The 26,653-nt window shown below is 41.5% G+C and overlaps 1 protein-coding gene across 5 annotated transcripts in view; it reads left to right on the top strand.

Annotated features, from left to right (window-relative positions):
- The first annotated feature begins 303 nt into the window (after positions 1-303).
- EXTL3 (exostosin like glycosyltransferase 3) overlaps positions 304-26,653 on the top strand; it is a 154,831-nt gene continuing 128,481 nt past the window's right edge. For 4 of the 5 annotated variants that reach the window (XM_032388981.1, XM_032388977.1, XM_032388974.1 and 1 more), the window contains exon 1: positions 304-433. The gene's annotated coding sequence lies outside the window, so the exon portion shown is untranslated. Of the gene's footprint in view, positions 434-13,931; positions 14,010-26,653 lie in introns of all 5 variants that reach the window. The other variant, XM_032388980.1, reaches the window with a different exon arrangement.

Below are 26,653 nucleotides of genomic sequence, written 5' to 3' on the forward strand. Positions count from 1 at the left end.
TAAGAGCGATATGCAACAGACGCCAGCTCGCTGGGGTGGCCCTGGGTGGTCGGCCTTCCCTCCGGGCTGCAACTCCCACCGCCGCTGCGAGCGCCCCCACCCCGAGCCCCGGTGCTCCCTTTGGAACGGCGCCCACCAGGGGTCAGCGTCCGCCCAGCCTTGGGCTCTGGCTTCCCACAATGCACCGGGCTCCGTAGTCCGCGCGCCGGGAGGTGACCGAGCGGCGGCCGCAGCTGCGGAGCCGGGTGGAGGGTTTGCGGGGCGCGGGCCTGGCGGCAGGGGGGCGGGGCGTCCTGGGGGCGGGGCGGGGGCGGGGCCAGAGGCCGCCGCCTCCACTGTCGGCGGCAGCTGTGCCCCTCCTGCGGGCAGCCGCCGGGGCTTAGGTCGCACCCTTCTCAGCCTCGGAGACCTGTCCACCTGGCGCTGTAGCAAGGTAGGGGGGCTTCTCAGGACCATCCTTTTTTGGGGGGTGGGTGGGTGTAGAGTCTTTTCTTGTTCAAACTGGAGAAGACTTCAGCTGCCAAAATTTCGGCATGGAGCAATCAGGTTGGCTCAGAGAGGTCTGTTTTAAAACTCTTTTGTTTGCATCCCTTTCTTGGTTCCCTCCAGTCTATTGGGCTATGGGAAGCCTGATTTGGGGAGTTTGTGCCTGGGTAATTTCAAGCTCTTGGTTCATCCGTTTTGCCTTGTGTGTGGATGCAAACTCCGGGGTGGGGTTAGAATGTGGGAGAACTTGTGTGGGTGTGGGCTGGGTTTCTTCGGATGTGTGCATGTGTGAGAACTCAGGAAAATTTAGATGTCTGTCGGGGTCTGTTTCACTAGCGGGTGGGGATCCTGAGCCCCCGCGGTTTCAGGTACTCAGCGAGCGGTGTCTGTCACGTGCGCCGCCTGCGCCACCCTATCCGGAGGTGGCTATCCTGTGATAGTGGGTGTCCTCGAGTTCTAATGGACCCAAACACACCGCACCCCAGGACTACTGCCCAGGACACTGCTTCCTGGCAGTCCCTGCTGCCACAGCCAGAGCCCCCTCACATCACAGCTGACCCTAGTTTGGAGATCCTACAATTTGAGCTTTCCAAAAAATAAAGTTTGGCAGATTGAATGCACTGGAATAGGGGGGCACCTGCGATAACTTAAGCTTGTTGGTGTCTGTCCTCCTCAGCCTGTTTCTGGGTCACACCGCAAGGCTCCATTCATTCAGCCTCACTTCCTGGTAATAATACTCCCCCTGGTAATAATGCCAACCCCAAATAATCCCAACCTGAAAACTCCAGGCTGCGGTTCTAAAAATGAAGTCCTTTTGCCTGCATCTAAAGGCTCAGAAAAGCTCTTTAGTCCTCTGATCCCTATCCCCAATGTAAAATAAATTATATTTTTAAAGGTATATATATATATTTTAAAAACCCTCACCCTATGTTATATCCATTCCAATAATTATCAATTGATTGATTTTACTTGTGAAATCCAAGCAGTTTCATTTATTGTTTAATAATAAAGATTTAGAAAACTGAAAGATATATTCTTCAGATGAACACGATCCTAATTAGCAAATCAGCTTATCATAAAAAGCAGAAGCTGGGAAATCAGACAAGCTTGATTCTAAAACATTTCTGCCTCTAAGAAGAGAACGTTGGATGATTAAATTTTCTTTATCGTTCCTTCCAAATGTAAAATGCTACGAATGCACACAGATTCCTTTTTTGCTAGATGCACCTCTTGACTGGAGATAACAATCAAAAATAAGAAAAGTCTTTCAAACTGTTATCACCTTTTAAAAAAAGATTTATTTATTTTAGAGAGAGAGCATGCACAGGGGGCCGGGGCAGACGGAGAGGGAGAGAGAGAATCTCAAGCAGAGTCTGCACTGAGCTCAGAGCCACCAGGGGTCTAGATCTCACCACCCTGAGATCAGGGCCTGAGCCAAAATCAAGAGTCAGACTCTTAACTGACTGCACCACTCAGGCACCCCTCAAACTGTTATCACCTTACCTATGTCCAAGGAAAGAGGGTAGGTCTAGAAATTGTTAGGATTCTAAATTTTTGTTAAGCAGAAATTCTTAATGGTCCTTAACCCTGTCTCTGGGTACTTTGCTCCAAAGTGTTAGTTCTCTATCAAAATGTGAAATTATGAATTTCTCATTATGTATAAAATTCTTTTTGGAAAAGATTTGTATTCTCCACATTTAACATTAATATTTATTTTTTTAATATTTTATTTAGTTTATTTGAGAAAGAGGGACAGTGAGCAAGAGAGAGAGAGAGAGAGAAGGAGCCAGGGAAGGGCAGAGGGAGAGGGAGAGGGAGAAGCAGACTCCCCACTGAGCAGGGAGCCTGACATGGGGCTCGATCTTGAGAATCCAGGATCATGAGACTCTGGGATCATGTCCTAAGCTGAAGGCAGACGCTTAATCGACTGAGCCACCCAGGCACCCCAACATTAATATTTATTTTAAAGCATTGTGTATTTATGAGTAAATACATACAAATCTTTAAAAAACTAAAAAGAAAAAAATTGTCTTAGTATACATCAGTGCTTCCCATCACGAGGTCCTCAGTTAGCGTCAATAAACCCAAAGATAAAACCAAAATCTAGTTAAGTCATTAATAGTCACCAACACCCATAAGAACTAGAGGGCACTGTGTGAAGCTTAAAAGGAGCAGTTTAAGGAGATGTTAAAGATAACTTTGCACAGTAGATTATAAGCATCAGTGAGCCCGTAGCCTCAAGAGAGTCATATGGAAAGACATTGACACCCACGAAAAGAAACTTAAATACAAATTCATGGGCTCACTAAAAATAAGCAGATCAAATGTTTCCCACATCAACTGTAAATCTATGCATTTTAGGTTAACTTAAACAGTTAGCCCATTGCTTTTACAATCTTCCAATGTCCTTATGACTTCAAAAACAGCATAGCCGACATAGTTCTTTCTTCTGAAGGAGGTAAATTGAAAAATTGACCCCTAGCCACAGGCTGGAGTTTACAGGAGTTAGCACAAATGAGCAACTCATAATTTACTCCTTTCTTGAGCATTTATCAAGCACCTACTAAATGCAAGACTGGACTCACTGCTTTAGTCCACTCTTAGTGAAAAATAGCTGTAGGTAGGATCTCTTATTGGGGGCTGTGTCTTCAGGACCATATAATTAGGGGCCAGGATATTTCTCACTCACTAAGGAAGCAAAAGCATCTTTCAGAAGAACTGTGAAGACCAGAGGACCTCAATTTAAAGACACACCATTTATTTTGGAAGGAGACGGGATAGAGGCAGTACCTCTAAATATTTCCCCTTTGGTTTCTAGCCCTTGTGATGCCAGTTAACAACAACAACAACAACAAACCCTCTTCATTATATAGCATGATACTAGAATTATTCTAATAATAGAGTCATGTAATATGACTTTGTAATAATCCCAACTTTGTAATAATAAAAACACCACCCTATTTATTCGTATTCATATATTTATTCAATAAACATCCTAACACTGTGCTAACACTGGAAATTCAAACAATCATCTAACTGCTGGCTTTAAGAAGCTGATTTAGTTGGGGAAATCAACCCACAGATAATTATAAGACAGTGTGTGCTTGGTATGGTGATATCTGCTCTCGCTGCTGTGGGCTCCTCTTCTGGTCTGGTGGGGTCAGAAAAGGCCTTCTGGAAAAGTCAGTGCCTGAAATTCATATTAAAAGATGACTTTTAGCCAGGAATGGGGGAGGGGTTCTCCAGGGAGAGGGGACAAGTATGAATAAAATCTTGGCGGTAAAGTGGCAAGATAGGAGGCCCGGAAAGATTAGAAATAAGACTGAAGAGAGAGGTAGGGGTCAGATCAGAGAAGGCATGTAAGGGTGAGGGGAGCCACTGAAATCTTTAGTGGGAGAACGACGGGATCGTATGTGCTTTAGACAGTCCCTCCGAAACCTGAGTGAAGGCTAGACCTAGAAGGCCAGGAGGCAGGTGGAGTAATAGTGATTAGAAAAGCAATGATAAGGGGCCTGGGTGGCTCAGTTGGTTAAGCGTCTGTCTTTGGCTCAGGTCATGATCCCAGGGTCCTGGGATTGAGCCCCGAGTCGGGCTCCCTGCTCAGCGGGGAGTCTGCTTCTCCCTCTGCCTCTTCCCTCTGCTCATGCTCTCTCTCTCGCTCAAATAAATAAATAAATCTTTAAAAAAAATAGAAAAGCAATGATGAGGGCTTAGCATCTGTAGAATGGCTTTCTCATATATTATTTTGTTTGGGTTTTAGAACCACCCTTTGCAATCAGTAGGGTAAGATTCATATCTTCATTTTCTAAGTGCTTACCTCAGTGCTTTGTGCAACATCATCCTTCACCCTTGTAAAAACTCTGCAAATTAAGCGTTATTAGGTCACTTTACAGAAGCTGATACTGAGACCAGGTCCAGTGTCTAGTGAGGGATTCATTCTGAACAGCAAGTGGGTCCTGCTCCTCTCAAGAATGAGGCAAGACAACCCTTCTCGGCAAATCTATACCCTAGAAACAGCTCTCAGGAGTCAGCATGGCGATGAGCCTATTGCAATGCCCACCTTCTTATGTGGCTCTGTCTCTGCATTTAAAAGTCCCATTGAACAAAACAGTGTGGCAGTTCCTCAAAATAGTAAACAGAATTACCATGTGATCCAGCAATTCCAGTTCTCAGTGTTTAGCCAAAAGAAGTGAAAGGAGGGTCTCCAACAGATGTTTGTATGCCTGTGTTGATAGCAGCATTATTCACAATAGTCAAAAGGTGGAACGACTCAAGTATCCACCAGTAGGCGAATGGATAAATACGATGTGGTCTGTCCATACAATGAGATATCATTCAGCCTTAAGAAGGAAGGAAATTCTGACATGTGCTTCAATATGGTGAGCCTTGAGGCCACCATGCTAAGTGAAGCAAGCCAGTCACAAAAGAACAAATATTGTATGCTTCTATGTATGGTAGAGTCAGAAAGGAGGCTGGTGGTTGCCAGGCACGGGGGAGGAGGAGAATGGGAAACTGCTGTTTAATGCGTAGAGTTTTTGTTTGGGAAGATGAAAAGAGTTCTGTGGATGAGCGGTGGTGACAGTGGCCTGGTAGTGTGAACGTGCTTAATGATGCTGAACTATACACTGAAAAATGGCTGAAGTGATCAATTGTATTTTACCACACACACACACACACACACACACACACACACACACATAAGTCCTATTGAGCATCACATTATGGTCAGATGACCAAAGTCCAGAAACTTAATAAATTTGTGATAAGAAGACTAGGAAGTGCGAGTCAAAAAGTAAAGCAGACATCTCGGAAAACCCAGCCCGAGAAAAGAATGCTGGCTGGATTCCCGGAGGACAGATCACAGAAGTGTAAAGTTAGAAGGTTCCAGAAGCACCCACCGTTTAGTTCAACCTCCACCTTTCACAGATGAGCACAGGGAGGCCCAGAGTCACCGAGTGGCTTGCCCAGGGTCACAGAGCCAGTTCAGGCAAAGGGAGAAGTCAAAGCAAAAAGCTGGCCTCTGCCAGACAGTCGTGCCTGCTATTGACAAGGAACCTCTTTGAACTGACAGAGGTTTGCTCTGGCTTTCTTTTTCTTTTCTTTCTTTCTTTTTTTTTTTTTTAAGATTTATTTATTTATTTGAGAGAGAGAGACAGAGTAAGGGAGGGGGCAGAGGGAAAGGGATAGAAAGAATGTCAAGCAGACTCCCCGCGGAGTGCAGAGACCAACGTGGGACTCCATCTCACAACCCTGAGATCATGACCTGAGCTAAAATCAAAAGTTGGTCTCTTAACCTACTGAGCCACCCAGGTCCCCCCCCCCCCCCCCACCTTTTTTTTCATCTGGCTTTCTTTTTAAGCAGAGAGAGAAACCAAGCTTTCCGTCTTGATCGGTCTTGCTGCAGTCAATTCATAGGATTACAATTACTGAAGAAATTTGGGTGCTTAGAATTGGTGTTGGGTTGCTGGCTTTGTCTAGGTAGCAAGGTGGGAAAGTGCTGATGGGTTAGAGTTTATTCATTCATTCATTCATTCATTCATTCTCAAATATTTGAGGGCCTATGTCATTCCAGATATCCTCTCCAGTTTCCAGTCTTTTTTCATCAAGTAACAGCTATCTGGCAGCTTTATTCTAGATGCTGCCCTGACAGTCACCCTTAGACATAAACTCTAAGTTACATTAACCTTCACTGACTTACAGAAAGGTCAGTAAGGGAACAGATATAATTGGAGGGGAAGTGACATGAGGGGAAGTAGGAGGGTGGCAGATGCCCAAGAGAGTTGTGATTCCAGCGAGGAAGCCACACAGAGCTAAAGGATTCTCACTGGGACGTGTGTCTAGGGGCTGAGGATGCAGCAGGATGGGAGTCCTGCTCATGTAACTTGCCCCTGGCACAGACGAGTGTGGGGACTGCCTAACGTTCTTAGTGCCTGCATGGAGGACCAGTGATACCCACAGTGGGAACTCCAGAAGATAAACAAAAAGAATGATACACGGAGACAAGCAGAGGTAGAAAGAGAGAGATGGGGCAGACAGTGCAACCCGGAAAAGCCCTACGGGTCATGGTATGACACCCCTATCAGGTGGCCCGTAAGGATAAAGCCATGTTGGCTCTTCACAACTATATGCATAAAGGTGAACAGAGCTTTGTTTCTTTTAAATCCAATATTTAGACCTGCCAGCTTTCAAGAGACCTTAGGTATAGGATATGAGGTAAAACAGAACTTAAAAAAAAAAGGAACAGGGGGCACCTGGGTGGCTCTGTCGGTCAAGTGTCTGCCTTTGGCTCAGGTCATGATTCTGGGGTCCTGGGATCGAGCCCCGAGTCAGGCTCCCTGCTTCTCCCTCTCCTCCCTGCTCGCGCTCTCTCTTGCTATCTCTGTCGCTCTCTCTCTCAAATAAATAAATAAAATCTTAAAAAAAATAAGGCACTAGGGTAGTTTAGTAAAACAAGCACTAGATTTGAAACCACTTAAGAAGGAAGGGCACAGGGCCTGGCATAGAGGAGACACAGGGTATATTCTAAACAGATTTAAGATTGTAAAACATAAAAGTGGCCATAGCAGTGAAGCAGAAATAGATTCTACTAGGCACCTGGGATGAGATGCTTTGGTATGGAATTTGGCTTTATGTTTCTTGGAAGCCATGATATAAAAGGAAACAGGTTGGGTTACATCATATTCTTATTCTGGCAAGATAAAATATACAGATTCAACTATAGAGAAGACTTCTTTTTTTTCTGGAACTAAATTAAAGGAAGGATTTATCACATGAGCTCCCTTGAATATAATTTTGAAGCTGTGGACGGTATCTTCAATACCAGTTTATGGTCAACTCTGAAAACGTCATGCAGATGAGTGGTTTTTATGCAACAACCCTTTTAGCTTTGCATAGACACTATCTGGAGTTATCCCTGAAAGTGTAAAGTATTTTTCTGTTAGAACGCTGTTGCAGTAGGATCCCAGGGGAGTCACTTTCAGGAAGTTACCTAAGGATGAGTCATCAGAAGAACCTGGGGAAGTGGGCAGAATTGGACACCTGAGCAGGAAAAGGCTTAACCGTCCATTGAGCTTAGTCATCTTTACTGTCAGAGAGAAGAGTATCCCTTGGCAGGGAACAAGAGCTAAGTGGTCCAACAGGCATTTAAGCTTTGAAGCAAGAATAGAGTAAGCGCTGTGCTAGTCTTGACGCAAGATGGCCGGCTCCAGGGATGATAAGCCCTGCTGCTCATGGGTGGACCGGCAATTAACAAGCAGCCAGTGAATTTACTTCACAGACACTAAACAGAAGGTTGTGAGGTGGTGGAAAGGCCATGGACTTTGAAGTCTGATAAATCAGGTTCAAATCCTAGCTCTGCTACTTACTAGCTATGTGATTTCACAAATTACTTAATTTTTCTGATCCTCCATTGGATTTTAGTATCATCCTTTTATGAGTCATTTTACCGATCAGAGATAAGATGTATAAACCAAAAGAATAATAGTAGCTAACAATTATTGATGCTTACCTCAGATGAAGCATGATGTTAAATGCTTTACGTGCATTATTTTGTTTATTCTTCAAAGCAGTTCTCTGTGGTACATACCACCTGGCACCTAGGTACATATTAGTATTATTAGTATCAGTTATAATAATAGACTGGATAACAGTGAAAGGGGCCATTTTTGCCCTGGGAATTAGTGCCTGGAATAGGGGTCGGCAAACTTTCCTCCACAGGCCAAGTCAAGCCCATATCTGTTTTTGTACAGCTGGTGAGCTAAGAATGGTTTTTACATACTTAAATGGTTAAAAAAAACCCAGAAGAATAATATTTTTGACATATGAAAATGATATAAAATACAAATTTCAGTGTCCATAAATAAAGTTTTATTGGAACACAGCCACGTCCTTTTGTTTACATATTATCTATTCATGATACAACAGCAGAGTTGAGTAGTTGTGACAGAAATACATATGGCCCAGGGGCGCCTGGGTGGCTCAGTGGGTTAAGTGTCTGCCTTCGGCTCAGGTCATGATCCCAGGGTCCTGGGATCGAGCCCTGCATCGGGCTCCCTGCTCAGCGGGGAGTCTACTTCTCCCTCTCCCACTCCCCCTGCTTATGTTCCCTCTTTCGATGTCTCTCTCTGTCAAATAAATAAATAAAATCTTAAAAAGAAAAAATACATATGGCCCACAGTGCCTAAAATATTTACTAGGTAGCCTTTTACAGAAAGTGTTTGCTGATCCCAGATCTAAAAAACAAGACCTCCAGGTGCCAAGGCAGCTAAGGTTAGAAACTCACTCAATCTCAGTGTAAGCAAGACTGCCCAGGAGTGAATAGTAAGAGATGGGATCTAGAAGGAGCAAAACTTCCATTGGCCTCATGTTTGGGCTAGTGGACAAAACGTACAATAGGCTATTCCAGTGCCAACGTAGATGGGTTGAGGAGAGAAAGCTTGGGATGGACCATCTATCTATGAGGAATATGAGCAAAGCTGGTCTGGGGCTGCAATCTTGGACCTGTGAGCTGTTCATTTTTATGCTTTTGTATGTTTGCTTTATGTTTTTGTATTTGTTTGCTTTTCCCTTTGTGTTTCAGCAAAACCTCTCTTTTAAAAATTTGAATCTTATCCAATTTAAGCCAATGGAAAAAAATACTGATTCACACCTGGGCTAGGATAAAGTCCAAACTCTTAACTACTCTTAAGCCCTATAGTGTCTGGTCTGGTCCCTTCTCACTTGTTAGACTCATTTTCTGTCTTCTCCCTACACTCTGTGCTCCATTCATGCTGTGTAACTACAGCCCCCAGAAGTAAGCCTGTTCTACATGCCATGCTTTTTTATACTCTGCTGTTCTGCTTTCCAGGCTTCCTCACTTTCCCTTCCTGGAGAAATTCTCATCCTTCAACACTCTGCTAAAATGTCACCTCCTCCGGGAGGCCTTCCTGACTCTGTCCATGCTGGAAGAGATGATCACTCTCACCTTTTTGCCCCTCTACCTCCTATCACAGCACCTGTCCCTCTATATTTACTTAGTCTACGAATCTTTCAAAGTTAGGGAAGATGTTGTAATCGCTTACTTCTGGGACATGGTAACCTCAGTGTGTGAAGGCTGAGAAAGAGAATCAGAGTACTCTAAAGGAGGAATGAACCTTCCAGCTCAAGAACCAGGAAAGATAGGTAAGAAATGGGGCAGATAAATGAAAATCTAGGCAAGGAGGGCCTAGGATGGCAAAGTTCCTGGTTGGGTTTCTGTTTTTTATTGTTGTTGTTTGTTTTTTCCTTTGTGAAGAATATTGAATAATTCTGTTTAGGAGATACCCTCAACCCTAAAAGACAAAAAACACTATTCAGAGTATTGTTATCATAGCCTCCTGAAGATAGATATCACAAGACTGCATTGTAATTCAAAGAAGACATTTCAGGAAGGGCTGAGATAATTTGGTCCCCACATCATATGATGATGATGATAAAATGGGGTATATGGATAGAACTTGAACACATAAGACAGCTAATTGGCTGGGAGAGGCCATCTTTCGATGCAGATGTCTCATGTGAGCTCTTATCACTCTCATCTGAAACTTAAGAGTCTTGACACTGCAAAGGGACCTTATCAGTAGCCTCTTGGTATTTGGCATTTGGTCAACCCAAGGGTTGTGTCTATTCTTAAGAGAACCATTGCTGGTAACGTGGATCTCCTCATTGGGCTGTCACTAAGATTTAAAAACCTTTATTTTACAAGCACAGTTTGAGTTTGATTTGTTTTGTAAACCCAGATTCCTTATCCTATTCCAGCCTGTTGAATCTTATTGGCCACTTTGGGCTCTGTCACACCATTTTGTGAGAACTTCCTGTGGTTTATCTCCATCATGTTGGCAGTTTCTGGTGCAGAAAGGCTGAGTGTCATCAGCAAACCTAATAGTTCCTCTTTTAGATTAGTAATGAAGAATATTCCAGTACTAACATATTTTTTTTTTAATTTATAAGAGACTTTTTTATAAAGGTGTTTTTCATAAATCAGTTGTCTCATTGTAAGCAAACATTTAGTTTCAGATTCCATTCTTTCTTCGACTACCAGATTTGTGTAAAACGAGGGAATGGTCTCTCTCATCAAGTGGGCTCTTGTAGCTTTCAGTCAGCTCTTTTTTTATTATCCTAGTCTCTCTCCTGTTCCCCACAGCAAGTTTCCAAACAGATCCATTCTCCTTAAACCTCCCACCCCCCAGGTTTCTGCAAAGGACCATGCCCACTACTTTTGGAGAAGATAGAGGCTGGCCAACAGTAACTCCTTGGGTTCTTGCTGCCATGTGAACTCATCTGGTTAATTCTGCATGCATCCTGTGCTCTTTCTATTCAGTCCCAACTCAAGAGGTACCCTTCCCTTGAAGTAGGGCCAACCTTTAAGTCTGTGCCGGGCTGGTTCTCTGAACCTTCTCCCCCCTCCTTCTCAGGGACCTCTCTCAGTGATTGCTGAGTCCTTCTCATTAGCCTTTATATATGCTTCTATCCCATCCATTTGAAAACCTATCCCTCAGGCAGCCCTCCTCTTCACAACTCAGCTTCTTAATTTAGAGCTGTTTCTATTCTACTTCCTCATCTCAGCATCTCAGCTCCCTTTTAGTCTGGCTTGTATTCCCATCACTCCACTGATACTGTCCTCACAAAGGCCACCAACTACTGCCTTGTTGCTAACCCCAATGCTTTTGTCTTATCTCTCAAAAGCATTTGACTTTACTGACCACATGCTTCTTTTCCAAGAATTATCTTCATCTGGCACTATACTTTCCTGGGTTCCTTTTTCCTCTTGCTTTCTTCTTGGGCTCATCGTCCTGTGTTATCTCTTCAATGATAGTTCTACCCTGGGCTCTGTACTCCCACTGTCCCCACTCTTCCCAAGGCTTTTTTGATTACAAGTAATAGGACCCCAACTCAAACTTAACTAAACAATCTACCAACCAAACCACCATCACCACCACCAAAAACCACAGCGAAGCAAATACACTGATTCATGTGCCCATAAAGTCCAGTGGTAGAGCTGGGATAGCTGGTCCAGAGATGTAAAATAAGGACATCACAGCCTCACTCTCTCTCTCTTAGCTTTGTTTTCGTCTCTGTTGGCTCCATGCTCTTTCCAAATGATGGCAAACTGCCTGTCAGCAACTCCCGGCTTATATCCAATTCTCTTAAAAAACAATGGAAAAACTTCTACCCAATTTCTTAATTTGGAATTCTAGGAATCATTTTTTGACTCCTCTTCCCCTACTGGTTAATCACCATGTCCCATCCCAACTTCTAAATCTCTCTTCCTCCCTGCTGCCAGTATTTTAGTTCAGATCACCACTTTTTGTCTAGATTCCTGCAACAGCCTCCCAGTGATTTTCTCGATCTTTTCTTTACATCACAGCCAGGGTCATCTTTTTTTTTCTTTTAAGATTGTATTTATTTGTTTGTTTCTTTGTTTGTTTACTTATTTATTTATAGAGAGGATGATCCAGGGGAGGGACAGAAGAAGAGGGAGAGAGAATCTCAAAAAGGCTGCGTGCTGAGCACAGAGCCTGACGCGGGTCTCTATCTCACTCCCCTGAGGTCATGACCTGAGCCAAAATCAAGAGTTGGATGCCTAATCCACTGAGCCACCCAGGTGCCCCAGCCAGGATAATCTTTTTTTTTAAGATTTTTATTTATTTATTTGAGAGAGAGAGAGAGAGAGAGAGAGAGAGAGAAAGAGCACAGGCAGGGGGAATGGCAGGCAGAGGGAGAAGCAGACTTCCCACTGAGCAAGGAGCCTGATGCGGGGCTCCATCCCGGGACCCTGGGACCATGACCTTAACCGACTGAGCCACCCAGGGTAATCTTTTGAAAATGTTAATTTGATCCTATCACTTGCCCATACAAACTTTGATGACCCCCTGCATTGGTAGGAAGTTAAAGGCGAAACTCCCTTTTAGGTTCTGTAAGCACTTGGGTGATAGGGATCCTACTTACTCCACTTTTTTTTTTTTTTGAAGATTTTATTTATTTATTTGACAGAGAGAGACACAGTGAGAGAGGGAACACAAGCAGGGGGGGTGGGAGAGGGAGAAGCAGGCTTCCTGCAGAGCAGGGAGCCCGATGCGGGGCTCAATCCCAGGACCCTGGGATCATGACCTGAGCTGAAGGCAGATGCTTAACGACTGAGCCACCCAGGCGCCCCTTACTCCACTTTTCACCTCATCCCTGTTCCAGGCAGTTCGGCCATAGATGCCAGATTAGCCACCTGTCTCTAGCTACGCTCCCCTTCACGTACTGCTCCCTCCACCTGGACCATTTCCCTCTTGAGCGCCCTCCTCCTGAACCTCTACTTATCCTTTCAGGTCTCACATTAGGTTTAACTGTACTGAGAAGAGCCTTCTATACTGTATGATGTACATATTTCTTCCTGTTAGAACATTCTAGTTCTCCCGTTTTAGCAATGATCATACTCTATTGTAATTGTTAAATCATCCGTATCCCTCAGCAGACCATGAAGTCCACGAAGGCAGGTATTTCCCTTGTTTTGTGAAATATCCCCAGCGTCAGAGTAAGACACTCAATAAATATTTGTTTGAATTGTGAGATTAAATGGGGTATTTATTATTGTGCTAGGGGATTTTCCAGTTTTCTTCTAGATTTTAGAATCTGGATTGATTCAATAAACTACTGGAAAATCTAGAATACAATGTCTACTCCTTTTTTTAAAAAAAATTTTATTGAGAGGGAGAGAGAGAAAGTGCGAGCACAGAGGGAGAGTGAGAGGGAGAAGCAGACTCCCCGCTGAGCAGAGAGCCTGAGGTGGGGCTCTATCCCAGGACCCTGAGATCATGACCTGAGCTGAAGGCTTAACAGACTGAGCCACCCAGGTGCCCCTGTCTACTGCCTTTAAAAAAAAATATGCTTATTGATCCTCCTTAAAGAATAGTAGAGTTTTAGAACTGAAGAGAAACCTAGTCATCATCTAGCACTATTTCACTTCATTTGGTAGTTGAGGAAGAGGGAACTCAGAGGGTCTGTAACTTGTACAAGCCACAGACCTAATTGGACTTGAACTCAGTCTAGAGTGGCTTCTCCTTCCATGATATCATGATATCAGCACTATTAACAGACTAGTGTAGTATGATTTTTATATTAATTCAAAGAACTCTTATTGCCTCTAGCCTCACATGTTCTACTTTTTATTTTTTATTTTTTATTTTTATTTTTATTTTTTTTAAAGATTTTATTTATTTATTTGAGAGAGAGAGAGAATGAGAGACAGAGAGCATGAGAGGGGGGAGGATCAGAGGGAGAAGCAGACTCCCTGCCGAGCAGGGAGCCCGATGCGGGACTCGATCCCGGGACTCCAGGATCATGACCTGAGCTGAAGGCAGTCGCTTAACCAACTGAGCCACCCAGGCGCCCAGATGTTCTACTTTTTAAAATGTACTTACTGGTCTTGTACGTCTCAATAGATTCCAACAGTTTCTCAGGATGAAAAACCACTCCCTGGTCTGTAGAGGCCCACGTGTCTTCTGGAGTCCTGCTCCCAGGTAGGGTTGATATGTATGTCACTGGCTCTCTAACGCACTGCCCAAAGCACTAGAAGTTACACATCAGATTCAGTGGCTTCACTGTTTTGTCTCAGAAGGGTAATTACTAAGTAGATGCCATCTGGATTTGATCTGAGGAACACTCATGTTGTGTAAAGGAAGTAACAGACTTCTGTTTAACTCGTATGAACTCTGTTCTCCATTGCCTCTCTGAGGCTGACTGACTGATGTCCATTATGAAACAGGAGCTTGAAAAGAGAATTGCTTCTCTAAAAACCAAGTTGAGGTGTGGAAAAGACTGGATGAGAGTAACTTACTAAGAATAATTATAATGGAACTTGGATATGGGTGAGAAGACAAATATGGGGGAGAATTGTTAAGTAAAATTTTTTTTAATTTAAAAATTTAATTTATTAACAACTTTTTAAAAACTTTAAGGAAACCAAAAATGGGCCCACTTAACCAAAGCATTATGACACTCTAGTTAATGGACCTATTCCAAAAGAAAATCCTTGATGGTTCATTCAGAGATTGTGTATAAATGTTCTTCAAGCATTAATTTAGAATAAAATGTGCAATATATTTTCATTATGATGCCCTGCTTCTCAAGGGCTAGAACTAGCCCTACATATTTCATTTCTTCTAAATCTTTCTGTGCCTAATACAACATCCTGCATATGCTTCTGATGATGGAATTTTATTTCCCTAGCGATTAGTGGGGCCAGCTACTTTCTTTTTTTCTTTCTTTCTTTCTTTCTTTCTTTCTTTCTTTCTTTCTTTCTTTCTTTCCTTCTTGATTGGCCATGCACTTTTATTATTCCTATTTGAGAAGAGACGGTACTATCAACTAGTCTTTCTTACTCTGGGTCAACATTATTGTTTTGTTTTCATCTTTACTTCCTTCTTTTAAACTTGCAGACACTATTTCTTCCAAAAAGGAGAGAGAGAAATGGAATATATAAGGAGATGTTCAATCAACCAGTCTCTATCGGGGCTTGGCATGTATTTGTAGTTCTTGATACTAAAAAAGAAACTAAAAATGAAGTGAAAGACAGTTAAGATATATTTAAAACAGATGTTCGTGCTTAAATTAAAAAATTCCAAGTGCAACCCTTTGACCTAGCAAGTCTACTTCTGGAAATCTATCCTATGAAAATAATTAAACACATGCAAAAAGATTTCGCTCTAACATGTTCAGCTCAGCCTTGTTTATAATGGAGGTGAATTAGAAACAACTTGAATTTTGAGCCATGGGGACTTAACATATAAATACAAGGGGATTCCTTAGTTAAAAATGATGTATTTACTGACATATAAAGATAGTTACACTTTATTAATTGGAAAAATGTAAGCTATAAAGTATGTACAGTTTCATCCCATTTTTGTAGAAGAAAAATATGCAAAAATGACTAGGAGGATAAACAAAGATTATATGTAATGAAATTAATTTTTATCCGTGTTTTAAACTTTTCTACAATAAATTTCTATAAAGTTATTTTATATGACCTTTTTCTTGAGAAGTAATTGGTTATAAATAAATATGGAAATATTTGAGGTCTTATGAATGGGAAAGGGTTTATTTTACTTTCTTGCCTTGATACCGTTCTTTCCTAGATGCAGTGGATTCTAAATCAGTAGCTACGTTAGTTGGAGTCTTGTGAGAAGAGAGCAGGTAGCTTGGGTTTTATTTCTAGTTTACTTATTAATTCTCCTTATAACCTTGGGACATTTCTTTTTCAACTTTTTGTCCAATGACTCTCTCTGTAAAATGTGGAGGACTTCCTCATTACTACCCCAGCAGAGATATTGGAAATATTATTGGGCTCTACTCCTGGACTAGAACATAGATACACATAATAAATACTAAATTAAGAGTAACCAATTTAGGGACGCCTGGGTGGCTCAGTCGGTTAAGCGGCTGCCTTTGGCTCAGGTCATGATCCCGGGGTCCTGGGATCGAGTCTCACATTGGGCTCCTTGTTCAGCGGGGAGCCTGCTTCTCCCTCTGCCTGCTGATCTCCCTGCTTGTGCTCTGTCTCTCTCTCTGACAAATAAATAAATAAAATCTTAAAAAAAAGAAAAGTAACCAATTTCTTGTAAATTTCATAAGAATTCACCTGGCCACCCAGAGTAACTTGTCATTCTTACCCTAACTACTCTGAACATGCACTAAATTGACAAGTTAATTCTGAGCCATTACTTATTAATGAATTCAACAAATATCTGAAAATTGACAGTCTGGATTCAAATCCTGGCTCTTCCCTTTACCTCTGTGAGCTTGGGGAAGCAAGTTAATTTCTCTGGGCCTCAGCTTCCTCATGTATAAAACGGATAGTATAATACATTGTTGTTGGGATTAAAGGAGATACAAAATGTATAATGCCAGGTACATAGTAAGCTCTCAATAAATAGTAACTATTAAGTGCCTAATATGTGCCAAATACTGAGATTCACATTCATTCATTCAACAAACATTTATTATTTAGTATGGGCCAGAGTTCTAGGTGCTTGGGTCACATCAGTGAACAAAAGAGACAAAACAGACTCTCCTGTTACTGTGGAGTTAACATTCTAGCAAATGCAAAGATTAAATACAATGTAGTCCAACCCGTGGTTATTGATAATAAGAATTTCTATTATTACTATTAATATGTCATGTGCCAGCCACTGTGTAAGTGGTTTTTATATATAACCTTATTTTCTCATTAACCATGTGAGGTAGGAATTATTGTTGTTATTTGCTGGTTTGGAAACTGAGCATCAGAGATGTAATAAATTGGGCGCCTGGGTGGCTCAGTTGGTTAAGCGACTGCCTTCGGCTCAGGTCATGATCCTGGAGTCCCTGGATCGAGTCCCGCATCGGGCTCCCTGCTCGGCGGGGAGCCTGCTTCTCCCTCTGACCCTCCCCCCTCTCATGTGCTCTCTCTCTCTCTCTCTCATTCTCTCTGTCTCAAATAAATAAATAAAATCTTTAAAAAAAAAAAAAAAAAAGAGATGTAATAAATTAAGTCAGCAAATAAGTAGAGGAGTTGGTATTCAAACCCACTTAACCACCACACCTTCCTGCCTTCACTTGGTGAATCATTCATTTTTTGCTTATGGTTCCTTCTTCATATTCTTGCCAACACTTTTTGCTCTGCAGTAGGAGCTGCAAGGAAACGACATTTGAGTTTCCCTTATTTTGTATTAAAATACTTAATTATCTCTGCAGGAAATGCTGGGAAGGAATAAATGACTCCCCTCCATGTGTAGAAAAGGGGTCACAATTAGCGGGAGAGAGAAGTCGAGATGCAGCCTTGAGAGAGGCGCATGGAGGGGGTCTGGGGGAGATTCCCAGGGGGATTCCCTTGATGCTGATCATCCTCCCAGGAGGTAAACAAAGAGTTGATGCCTCCGGTTTGTATCTCTTGGTGTTGCATCATCTACATTTCCTGGCTCCTCCAGCTCTAAATATCTCTCCTCCTCTGCAATTGCCCAACTATCTGGAATGTTCATGTCCTCAAAGCCATGTTAGATAACTATCGCTAGAATTTCAGAAATTATTATGATGAAATATTTCAAGGATCTAGAGAAGTGTAAAGAACATGATGTACTCACAACTGTTTGGTCAAATCTTCACATTTTGCCTTTTTGTTCCAGTTGCTTTTTTTTAAATAAAAAATATGAATGTAGCTGAAAACCCCCTGTGTACCTCTTTCCAGTTTCTCTTTCCTCCCTCCCTCCCTTCCAAGAGGCCACCACTGTTCCGAATTATCATTACGGTGCATGCTTTTGTCCTGTCACTTTCTACATATAAATGCGTGGATAAATACACTTAAACATGACGCTCTGAGGCACATTCTTATAGCTGTGTCCTTGTCCACATGGGTGGGAGTTTCTCTAGCATGTTTGTCTAGAGCTGCAATGCTGGGTCATTGTGAATGCACACTGATTTGGCCAAATTTCTCTCCATACTGATTGTACCAGTTGATGGTGTATGTGACAGTTTTTGCTTCTGCACTTAGTTGTGCTTACTCTTGTCTGATTTTTAAATTTTTTTTCCCGGATCTGATGCATGTGAAATGATCTCTCATTAATGGTTTGTATTTACCTTATAATGATGCTGAACATTTTTTCATGTGGTTATTGGCCATTTGTGTCTCCTCTTTGTTGAATTATTTGTTCATACTCTTGGTTTTTTTGTCTGTCATGTTATTCTTTTTCTTGTTGGTGGAAGTAGTTCACTGTATATTCTGGTTACTGATCTTTTTTTTTTTTTTTTTTTAATTTTATTATGTTATGTTAGTCACCGTACAATACATCATTAGTTTTTGATGTGGTGATCCACGATCCATTGTTTTCGTATAACACCCAGTGCTCCATGCAGTACGTGCCCTCCTTAATACCCATCATCAGGCTAACCAATCCCCCCCCCAAAACCCTGTTTGTTTCTCAGAGTGGTTACTGATCTTTTACCAGTCATACATTGTTCAGGGATCTCCATGTCTCTTGCTTGTCTTTTGCTTTGTTTATGGGGTATTTCAGTATACAGACAAGTTTAATTTGAAGGTAGTCAATGATTTCACAATCTTTATTGTGTTTTCAAGTATTATTTAAAAATGTTTTCTCTCCCACTCCAAAATCATATGTGTATTTTTTTCTAAAATTGTTTTCAAGTTTTGATGTTCACATTAATCATGTAATCCATCTAGAATTTATTCTGCGGTTGGTATCAGTTAGGGATCCATTTTTCTTTTTCTTCCATACAGACTCATCAATTGGTCCAGCACCTTTATTGTATAGTCTGTTCTTTCTCCACTGATCTGTTATATCTGTCTGAAACCAAGTTTCCATACAGTTGGGTTCGTTTGGGGGCTTCTTTGGTTGATTGATCTAGATGTCTATTCCTGGGCTAATATAACACTGCCTACATACTGTAACATTTTTTACATCTTGATATCTCATAGGGAGAGGGGGACTAGGTTGTTTTCATTTTGTTCAAAATTATTTTTTGTTATTCTTAGTTTTTTACATTGGATTTTAGAATCAGCTAATTTAGTGTCAGAGAGGTACATGTGTTACAATCAGTGAACCTATACCAATGCTTCATAATCATCCAAAGTTTATAGTTTACATCAGAGGTCATGAGCTTTGATAAATGTATAATGACATATATCCACCATCATAGTAGCATCTAGAATAATTTCGCTGCCCCAAAATCCTCAGTGTCCCACCTATTTATCCCCCTCACTTCTACCTCTCCCTTTGCCCATTTTAAGACTGCGTTGTTTGTTTTTGTGCTGTTGAATTTTAGGAGTTCTTTATTCTGAATATTAAACTTGTATTGGATGTATGATTTGCAAATATTCTCTCCTATTCTGTGGGTTGTCTTTTCACTCTCTTGATAGTGTCTTTTGATGCACAGAAGTTTTAAATTTTTGTGAAGTGCAGTTTATCTATTTTTTTCTTGTGTTGTCTATGCTCTTGATATCATATTTAAGAAACCACTGCCAAATCCAAGGTCATACAAATATGCCCCTATGTTTTCTTCTAAGAGTTTTATAGTATTAGCTCTTAAATTTAGGTCTCTCACTCATTTTGACTTAATTTTTATAAATGGTATAAAGTAAGGGTCAACTTCATTATTTTGCATGTGGATATCTGGTTTTCCCAGCATCATTTTTTGAAGAGATTGTTCTTTCATTTTTGAGAGGTCTTGGCACCCTTATCAACATCAACTGACCATACATCTGGGGGTTTATTGCTAGGCTCTAAATTTTATTCCATTGGTCTATATGTCTATTCTTATTCCAGCACTACAGTTTTGATTACTGTGGTTTTATAATAAGTTTTGAAATCAAGTGGCATGAATCTTTTAACTTTGTTCTTCTTTTTCAAGGTTATTTTGGCTATTCTGGGTCCCTTGAAATTCTATACGAGTTTTTAGGATGGGTTTTTCCATTTCAAATAAAAGATCCTTGGGATTTTGATAGAGACTACATTGAATTTATGTGTTGCTTTGGGTAGTAGTATCGTCTTAACAACATTAAATCTTCTAATCCATGAAAATGGGCTGTTTTTCTATTTATGTAGATCTTTACTTTTTTTCTAGAGTGTTTCACATTTTCTTTTCACAGATTACTTATGTTGGTTGTTTGCTGATACTTGCTAGGAAGATAGTAGCAAATCTCTATAATACAACAGAAGAGGTTTTTCCTGAGATGTAAAGTCTTATAAATGTTACCTAACATGGGAGAAAGCAACATAGTATTACTTTTAGCACCAGAATTGGTTTCCCTAGTGATGATCTTTTAGGAATAAGGAAAAAGAAATAAAAACTTCTCTGGTTTACAGATTCTCAGGAGATTTTGTTGACCTCATTATCCTTAGTAGGTCACAAGAGATTCGTTTCCTCTATGTTGAATTTGATTAAAACAAAAAAAAATTTTTTTTTCAGGAAGATTTTTCTTGTTGAATCCATGTTCAATACTGCAAAATCTTCTCTAATTCCATCTTCTTTTTTTTTAATTTTTAAAGATTTTTATTTATTTATTTGACAGAGAGAGACACAGCGAGAGAGGGAACACAAGCAGGGGGAGTGGGAGAGGGAGAAGCAGGCTCCCCGCGGAGCAGGGAGCCCGACGCGGGGCTCGATCCCAGGACCCTGGGATCATGACCTGAGCCGAAGGCAGACGCTTAACAACTGAGCGACCCAGGCGCCCCTCTAATTCCATCTTCTATCATCATATTCCCATTGCCATCTCTATCATATAATAATATAGGATGAAATACTCCAGGTGTTTGATCCGAAGCCCTATCTTCTGTCTCATACCCCAAGTTAGTCCTCATCCTTCAAACATTTAAACTTACTGGCACATGCCACACCCTCCACCCCCACCCTATCATTAAGTCCACAATATGCTGTGAAAATGACTTAAATTACTCAAATTTTACTAAAACCTTCAGGGAATTAGTTTTCTCAAACTTTTCTGTCTCCTTAAATACAGAGTCTAGCTATACCCAGTCCCAAGAAACAGTTCACATAACTATTCTGCATCAAAGCAGTGCTTAACAGGGAAAACCAAGAGTTACTATTTAGTCAGATCTTTCAGGCTTAGAGGAAAAAATGGCAGTTCTTTGTTTGTGAGCCACAGCAAGACGGGAGGAGGGGAGCAGATTTAGTCTCTGGCCATCTGCATTCCCTTGCATTTGCTTATTGACCTCTGTAAGTTCAGCATGAGTCTTCTAATGTCAGAAGCAAATATGAAATATTCCCTTAATATTCTGGGCAATTTGAAATCTGTCACCTGTTTTAATTTTTACAATAAGTCTACAAGACAAATATTATTATGCCAATTTTATAAGAAAATCAGCCTCAGAGGGATTGAATAACTGGCAGTGGTCAAGCAGAGAGTAAGTGACAGGGCTGGGTTCAGACCAGAGCAATTTCATTCCAACACCCATGCTCTTGTCATTTTCCTAGTCTTGGCTTCATTAATCTTAAACTTTGGGACTAAAAATCATTTATTCCTCAAGAGGTATTTGGCAAACAAGACTCCAGGCATCGTATTTCTCTTTCTGCTATTTATAGAATGATTTAACCTGGTTATAATGTCCTGAACCAGGACAGTGGAAGAACAAGGGGAAGGGACTAAAGGGAGGGCTGCTATTGACGTAGAAACAATAGGAGTTAGTTGGTGATTGAGTGGGTGGGAAGGAGCAGGTGGTGTGAAGATGAGTCAGAATACGGGGTCATTGAGAGCCATTCTGCCTTTTCATATAATCTATTCATTTCAGGGAAGCACCTGCCATTAAAAATGCTTTTCTCTGAGGCATTCTAGACCCTTGTTATTTATAATTTACCATCTGTGAGCAGTCAGAAGTCCATGACACATAGCAGTTTGGATTGAGCTAAGGTGGAATGATCTTGAATTGTGTGTGCTATGAGGCTGGTATATGGGAGGGAGGATCTTAGCTTCTGAGAGCGCCCAGGCAAAGGCCCAGCCTCTTTATCCCACTGCAGCTTTGCTGCATAAAAAATAAAAAAGGACTCCATAAAGGTTGAAATGTCATTTACGTTTTTGAGTTTTAGAATAAACTTTTATACTGGAGTGTAATAGCCCTCTGTTTTTGTTGGTTTGTTTGTTTATTTTGGTCTGTCTAGCACCTTCTGAGTATTGAGATCAGGTGTTCTTCACTTCAACCACGTGATTCTAGAAGGAACTGCCATGCTTTTATCTCTCATTGGTCCAGGGTGGACACCTGACCGTTGCTGGTCAGTCAAAGACTCTTCTCATGATATTTGAACTTAAAACCAGAAAAACATTTGAGCAACTCCTTGCCAGTGGTGATACTTGCCAACCTTTCAGTGGCCGTATTTCCTACTATATGGAGCAGCCAATGAACATGGCTTGTGTGGAGAAGGATAAATGGGAGATGGACAGAGTCTTGCTGGTGTATGTGTCCCTGGGTCCTGTTCTTGTGGTCGCCTACTGCACCCCTGTCTTTTAAGATTTTGTTGTCTAGCCATTCCTTGAATTCTGTCCTCCAACACACTATCTTTTCTGTCATTTGAGTGCCTATCATTTATAATCAAAAGACTAATAAAGGGGGAAGTTTTATGTGATAGCGCAGTTCTCACTTTTGGGATTCAGGGAGGGTTTAGGATAGATCCCTTGCAAACATCAAGGTCCACTCTATTTTTTTTTTTTCAAGTATTGAGGGGCTCGATGTTCCATGTAATTCTACTGACTTTCCTTTAAATAGAACTGTTTTTTAAATGGTACGAAACTTTGTTAACCTCAACTATGCCCAAACCTACTCAAGTAATTTGAATATTAGCTTGTTTCCCACGATTAATAAGGAGCAGATAGAAAAATTGGCCAACTTTCAAAATGTATTTGTTAAGGTTCTGAGATGAATAGGACCATCATCATCATTTGAGTTCGAAGAGCGAGATACTGAGTTTCAAACCCAGTGAGGGTAAGACAGAGGAGGCACTGTCTGTGGCCTGGAGACCTAGGACTGAGGCAGCCATCTCTTAAATGATTGCCCTTTCCTGCCCTGGAACCATGGACAGTTCCACTCTGCCCAGCCTGGCGAGGCAGGTCACACTGACATTCAGTCAGGTAACATGTTCAGCATTATAGGAAAAATTTTTAAAAAATATAGTAGTCTTATTTTTACTGTTTCCAACTGTAAAATTCTTTTTTTTGAAATTGTATTTTATTTTATTATTTATTTATTTTTTAAGGTAAGGTTCTATGCCCAACATGGGGCTTGAACTCGCGACCCCAAGGTTAAGAGTCACATGCTCTACTGACTGAGTCAGCCCGGTGCCCCTACAGCTGTGAAATTCTTATGCTGCCCATTTGAGCTGCCTTTCTTTATCTTTCAAAGTTTCTGAACTATGTAAGAATGGTGGTTTGGTTTTTAATATATACATCTTTCACATTGTGTGCAATATTTTTTGTTTTCTAAGAGTAATCTATGCTCATTTAAAAATAAAACTGGAGGGGCGCCTGGGCGGCTCAGTCGGTTAAGCATCTGCCTTCGGCTCAGGTCATGATCCAAGGGTCCCAGGATTGAGCCCTGCATCAGGCTCCCTGCTCAATGGGAAGCCTGCTTCTCCCTCTGTCCCTCCCCCTTCTCATGCTCTCTCTCTCAAATAAATAAATAAAATCTTAAAAATTTTAAAATAAAAATTAAATTGGAAAGCACATCAAAGCCTAAAGACCAGAAAAAAAAAAAAAATTACCCGTGATTACATGACTTGAAGCCAGCAGCATTCCCATTTGGGCAGATTTCTCTGGTATCTTTGGGGAGTAGTTTCTAAGCTTGACTTGGCAGCCAGCCAGGCATCTGTCCCAGACTCTTTGACCTCCTGCACTTTACTCTTCCCTTAATAGAAATTTACTTCATCGACCCTGCCCTCCCGCTTCTACCCTCCCACAGCAAAAATTAAAGCCAGCTGCTTGAGGATTCTGGTAACTGATGAGGATGGCTGGGCATGAGCCTCCTGGCAACAAGGCAGGCAGGGAGGGGTGGGATCCAGGCTCTGGGGAAGGAGAGGCACCGGGCGGGGAAGGATTTCAGCTGGGCAGGGGCTCAGAGGCCTCAGACATGATGGCACCAGTAGAAAAAACCCTGTGCTGCCATGCAGAAACTATGTGCTCTCGGTCCCTTTCATTTTCCCTGCTGTTCACAGAGCTGGCCAATGCTTAAGTCCATGCCCAACACAGGACGAGGAGGAGTCCCGTGAAAACCAGCCTCATCCTCATTCTGCTGGGCCTGCTGGGAGGGTGTTTTTACATTATTCTCTTCTTAGTTGTTTTAAATAGGAAGACCCTCACATGGTTCAAAATAGATCTATGCCCTTTTAGGCAACAAAAGTCTCCTTCCTTCCCTTCCCTATCACCCTCTTTTCACCCTCCCTCAACTCACTGCTGGTCTCAGCTTTTCGTTTCTGTGTGTATTCACCTAGAGTTTACTTATGAATATTAAAGCAAATACAAATATATTTTGCATTCTTATTTTTCCCTCATAAACAAAAGGATGCATCGTATACATATTTTCTGCAACCTGCTGAGCCTTTTTTTTTTTCTGGTTCTTTTTTTTTTTTAATTTTTTATTGTTATGTTAATCCCCATACATTACATCATTAGTTTTAGATGTAGTGTTCCATGATTTATTGTTTGTGCATAACACCCATTGCTCCATGCAGAACGTGCCCTCTTTAATACCCATCACCAGGCTAACCCATCCCCCCCCCCCCCCCCAGAACCCTCAGTTTGTTTTTCAGAGTCCATCGTCTCTCATGGTTTGTCTACCGCTCCGATTTCCCCCCTTCATTCTTCCCCTCCTGCTATCTTCTTTTTTTTTTTTTCTTAACATATATTGCATTATTTGTTTCAGAGGTACAGATCTGAGATTCAACAGTCTTGCACAATTCACAGAGCTTACCAGAGCACATACCCTCCCCAGTGTCTATCACCCAGTCAGCCCATCCCTCCCACCCCACCCCCCACTCCAGCAACCCTCAGTTTGTTTCCTGAGATTAAGAATTCCTCATATCAGTGAGGTCATATGATACATGTCTTTCTCTGATTGACTTATTTCGCTCAGCATAATACCCTACAGTTCCATCCACGTTGTTGCAAATGGCAAGATTTCATTCCTTTTGATGGCTGCATAATATTCCATTGTATATATATACCACATTTTCTTTATCCATTCATCTGTCGATGGACATCTTGGCTCTTTCCACAGTTTGGCTATTGTGGACATTGCTGCTATAAACATCGGGGTGCATGTACCCCTTTGGATCCCTACTTTTGTATCTTTGGGGTAAATACCTAGTAGTGCAATTGCTGGATCGTATGGTAGCTCTATTTTCAACTTTTTGAGGAACCTCCATACTGTTTTCCAGAGTGGCTGCACCAGCTTGCATTCCCACCAACAGTGTAGGAGGGTTCCCCTTTCTCCGCATCCCCGCCAACATCTGTCATTTCCTGACTTGTTAATTTTAGCCATTCTGACTGGTGTGAGGTGGTATCTCATTGAGGTTTTGATTTGGATTTCCCTGATGCCAAGTGATGTTGAGCACTTTTTCATGTGTCTGTTGGCCATTTGGATGTCTTCTTTGGACAAATGTCTGTTCATGTCTTCTGCCCATTTCTTGATTGGATTCTTTGTTCTTTGGGCGTTGAGTTTGATAAGTTCTTTATAGATTTTGGATACTAGCCCTTTATCTGGTATGTCCTTTGCAAATATCTTCTCCCATTCTGTCGGTTGTCTTTTGGTTTTGTTGACTGTTTCTTTTGCTGTGCAAAAGCTTTTTATCTTGATGAAGTCCCAATAGTTCATTTTTGCCCTTGCTTCCCTTGCCTTTGGCAATGTTTCTAGGAAGAAGTTGCTGCAGCTGAGGTCGAAGAGGTTGCTGCCTGTGTTCTCCTTTAGGATTTTGATGGACTCCTGTCTCACATTTAGGTCTTTCAACCATTTGGAGTCTATTTTTGTGTGTGGTGTAAGGAAATGGTCCAATTTCATTCTTCTGCATGTGGCTATCCAGTTTTCCCAACACCATTTGTTGAAGAGACTGTCTTTTTTCCATTGGACATTCTTTCCTGCTTTGTCAAAGATTAGTTGACCATAGAGTTGAGGGTCCATTTCTGGGCTCTCTATTCTGTTCCATTGATCTATGTGTCTGTTTTTGTGCCAGTACCATACTGTCTTGATGATGACAGCTTTGTAATAGAGCTGGAAGTCCGGAATTGTGATGCCGCCAGCTTTGCTTTTCTTTTTCAACATTCCTCTGGCTATTTGGGGTCTTTTCTGGTTCCATACAAATTTTAGGATTATTTGTTCCATTTCTTTGAAAAAAGTGGATGGTATTTTGATGGGGATTGCATTGAATGTGTAGATTGCTCTAGGTAGCATTGACATCTTCACAATATTTGTTCTTCCAATCCATGAGCATGGAACGTTTTTCCATTTCTTTGTGTCTTCCTCAATTTCTTTCATGAGTATTTTATAGTTTTCTGAGTACAGATCCTTTGCCTCCTTGGTTAGATTTATTCCTAGGTATCTTATGGTTTTGGGTGCAATTGTAAATGGGATCGACTCCTTAATTTCTCTTTCTTCTGACTTGTTGTTGGTGTATAGGA

Source organism: Phoca vitulina, unplaced genomic scaffold, assembly GCF_004348235.1.
Source record: "Phoca vitulina isolate PV1807 unplaced genomic scaffold, GSC_HSeal_1.0 scaffold53, whole genome shotgun sequence".
NCBI lineage: Eukaryota > Metazoa > Chordata > Mammalia > Carnivora > Phocidae > Phoca > Phoca vitulina.